Source organism: Natator depressus, chromosome 1 (genome assembly GCF_965152275.1).
Source record: "Natator depressus isolate rNatDep1 chromosome 1, rNatDep2.hap1, whole genome shotgun sequence".
NCBI lineage: Eukaryota > Metazoa > Chordata > Testudines > Cheloniidae > Natator > Natator depressus.
Window position 1 is genome coordinate 121,300,917 of NC_134234.1, and position 4,071 is coordinate 121,304,987.

A 4,071-nucleotide genomic window follows, 5' to 3' on the forward strand; every position below is an offset into this window, starting at 1 on the left:
CGTGACACCCCCTCCCCCCCATGTAATAACCTCACGACCTGCTGCGAGGTCCCAATCCCCAGTTTGAGAACCCCAGAGCTAGATCAATGTTTTTCATTTTTATTTATATAATTGATCAGCAATACTTAGCTGGATAGTGGTGTGATGCTATAGATGCTCAGATTAGTGCCATATAAATACATAAATTATCTAGAATTATTGACAGCAGAGCTAATACGATGGTAAATTTTACTGGTTACCTCCTTTAACTGACTATCATATGGACTATGCAATTCCAACCACCACTATAATGGGAGACTCCTTTTTCCTGAGTCCTAGAATGGTGCAAGGTGATATTCTGGCACCGGATAAAAGTTAGTACAGACCCTCTGTTTTGGAGCATTTTTCATGATATTTTTATTATTTGTTTCCTTGGAGATGGTTTGTCCACCATATAGCTTGATGTGCACTGGAAATCATGCACTGTTTTAAAACACTGCTTAATAAAAGAAAAGATGTTTTTAACCCTTCCCTCCATATCCACTAAAATAAGGAAATTGAATACAATGAGAACATTCCAAACCTTTTAAGTAAAGTTGCTGTGACACACGTGAAGAAATGTTAAATTAAGGCAGAGGTTGCTGTCTCTGACTTGTAATGTTCTGCCTTTCATGTAATTTTAAAATTTTATCTTCATCTTTCCACTCGGCTCCAGCTGTATGTGTCTGTAGGTCACAGCACCTATTCAGTGATCCTCAGTGTCACTCACCTGGGCAGGATCACTGGGACATCAGGGAAGTACTGCCACCTGAAATCATTCCCCAGTGCTCTGTTGCCATCTTCCACAGGGAAGGGGGAGCCATGGACAACTTCTAGGGAGGGAGACAGGTTTGGCAGCTGTGTAAGCATTATGCGGCAGCTTGAAGTGGCAGTGGGGCCCAGCCAACCTGTAGACTTGCCAAGAGCCGGGATTTGGTCCAATTTCATTAAAATAAATCTTTGCTCTTTGAAGGGCATGATTTGATAAATGTTCTGCTGCCTTCAAGTCACTTTAATATTCAGCTTGTTCATTTTTATTAGAAATGGGCATAGTATGGCCAGAAGTTTCCTGAAATTATGTCTGACTTCTTCTTTATCTCTTTTAAATAAAATGCTAGCAGTTTCAGGTGCTGCTTATATAAGCTACAGCCTGACTGGCCCAAGACTTAGTCCTGGTCTACACTGGGACTTTAGGTCAAATTTAGCAGCGTTAAATCGATGTAAACCTGCACCCGTCCACACGATGAAGCCCTTTATTTTGACTTAAAGGGCTCTTAAAATCGATTTCCGTACTCCACCCCTGACAAGTGGATTAGTGCTTAAATCGGCCTTGCCGGGTCAAATTTGGGGTACTGTGGACACAATTCGACAGTATTGGCCTCCGGGAGCTATCCCAGAGTGCTCCATTGTGACCGCTCTGGACAGCACTCTCAACTCAGATGCACTGGCCAGGTAGACAGGAAAAGAACTGCGAACTTTTGAATCTCATTTCCTGTTTGGCCAGAGTGGCAAACTGCAGGTGACCATGCAGAGCTCCTCAGCAGAGGTGACCATGATGGAGTCCCAGAATCGCAAAAGAGCTCCAGCATGGACTGAACGGGAGGTACGGGATCTGATCACTGTAGGGGGAGAGGAATCCGTGCTATCAGAACTCCGTTCCAGTTTTCGAAATGCCAAAACCTTTGTCAAAATCTCCCAGGGCATGAAGGACAGAGGCCATAACAGGGATCCGAACCAGTGCCGCGTGAAACTTAAAGAGCTGAGGCAAGCCTACCAGAAAACCAGAGGGGCGAACGGCCGCTCCGGGTCAGAGCCCCAAACATGCTGCTTCTATGATGAGCTGCATGCCATTTTAGGGGGTTCAGCCACCACTACCCCAGCCGTGTTGTTTGACTCCTTCAATGGAGATGGAGGCAACACGGAAGCAGGTTTTGGGGACGAAGAAGATGATGATGATGATGAGGTTGTAGATAGCTCACAGCAAACAAGCGGAGAAACCGGTTTTCCCGACAGCCAGGAACTGTTTCTCACCCTGGACCTGGAGCCAGTACCCCCCGAACCCACCCAAGGCTGCCTCCTGGACCCGGCAGGCAGAGAAGGGACCTCCGGTGAGTGTACCTTTTAAAATACTATACATGGTTTAAAAGCAAGCATGTGAAAGGATTAATTTGCCCTGGCATTCGCGGCTCTCCTGGATGTACTCCCAAAGCCTTTGCAAAAGGTTTCTGGGGAGGGCAGCCTTATTGCGTCCTTCATGGTAGGACACTTTACCACTCCAGGCCAGTAACACGTACTCGGGAATCATTGTACAACAAAGCATTGCAGTGTACGTTTGCTGGCGTTCAAATAACATCCGTTCTTTATCTCTCTGTGTTATCCTCAGGAGAGTGAGATATCATTCATGGTCACCTGGTTGAAATAGGGTGCTTTTCTTCAGGGGACACTCAGAGGAGCCCGTTCCTGCTGGGCCGTTTGCCTGCGGCTGAACAGAAATGTTCCCCGCTGTTAGCCACGGGGAGGGGGGAGGGTTGAGGGGGTAGCCACGCGGTGGGGGGAGGCAAAATGCGACCTTGTAACGAAAGCACATGTGCTATGTATGTAATGTTAACAGCAAGGTTTACCCTAAAAGATTGTAGCCACTGTTTTATAAAATGTGTCTTTAAATACCGCTGTCCCTTTTTTTTTCTCCACCAGCTGCATGTGTTTCAATGATCACAGGATCTTCTCCTTCCCAGAGGCTAGTGAAAATTAGAAAGAAAAAAAACCACACTCGTGCTGAAATGTTCTCTGAGCTCATGCTGTCCTCCCACACTGACAGAGCACAGACGAATGCGTGGAGGCAAATAATGTCAGAGTGCAGGAAAGCACAAAATGACCGGGAGGAGAGGTGGTGGGCTGAAGAGAGTAAGTGGCGGGCTGAAGACAGGGCTGAAGCTCAAATGTGGCGGCAGTGTGATTAGAGGAGGCAGGATTCAATGCTGAGGCTGCTGGAGGATCAAACCAGTATGCTCCGGTGTATGGTTGAGCTGCAGCAAAGGCAGATGGAGCACAGACTGCCACTACAGCCCCTGTGTAACCAACCGCCCTCCTCCCCAAGTTCCATAGCCTCCACACCCAGACGCCCAAGAACGCAGTGGGGGGGCCACCGGCCAACCAGCCACTCCACCACAGAGGATTGTCCAAAAAAAAGAAGGCTGGCATTCAATAAATTTTAAAGTTGTAAACTTTTAAAGTGCTGTGCTTAAAGTGCTGTGTGGCATTTTCCTTCCCTCCTCCATCACCCCTCCTGGGCTACCTTGGTAGTCATCCCCCTATTTGTGTGATGAATGAATAAAGAATGCATGAATGTGAAGCAACAATGACTTTATTGCCTCTGCAACGGTGCTCGAAGGGAGGAGGGGAGGGTGGTTAGCTTACGGGGAAGTAGAGTGAACCAAGGGGCGGGGGGTTTCATCAAGGAGAAACAAAGAGAACTTTCACACCGTAGCCTGGCCAGTCATGAAACTGGTTTTCAAAGCTTCTCTGATGCGTACCGCGCCCTCCTGTGCTCTTCTAACCACCCTGGTGTCTGGCTGCGCATAACCAGCAGCCAGGCGATTTGCCTCAACCTCCCACCCCGCCATAAACATCTCCCCCTTACTCTCACAGATATTGTGGAGCACACAGCAAGCAGTAATAACAGGGGGAATGTTGGTTTCGCTGAGGTCTAAGCGAGTCAGTAAACTGCACCAGCGCGCCTTTAAACGTCCAAATGCACATTCTACCACCATTCTGCACTTGCTCAGCCTGTAGTTGAACAGCTCCTGACTGCTGTCCAGGCTGCCCGTGTACGGCTTCATGAGCCATGGCATTAAGGGGTAGGCTGGGTCCCCAAGGATAACTATAGGCATTTCAACATCCCCAACAGTTATTTTCTGGTCTGGGAATAAAGTCCCTTCCTGCAGCTTTTGAAACAGACCAGAGTTCCTGAAGATGCGAGCGTCATGTACCTTTCCCGGCCATCCCACGTTGATGTTGGTGAAACGTCCCTTGTGATCCACCAGAGCTTGCAGC

At 48.0% G+C, this 4,071-nt stretch overlaps 1 pseudogene; it reads left to right on the top strand.

Annotated features, from left to right (window-relative positions):
- Window positions 1-1,570: 1,570 nt before the first annotated feature.
- LOC141980775 (uncharacterized) lies at window positions 1,571-3,233 on the top strand (annotated as a pseudogene).
- Window positions 3,234-4,071: the final 838 nt, after the last annotated feature.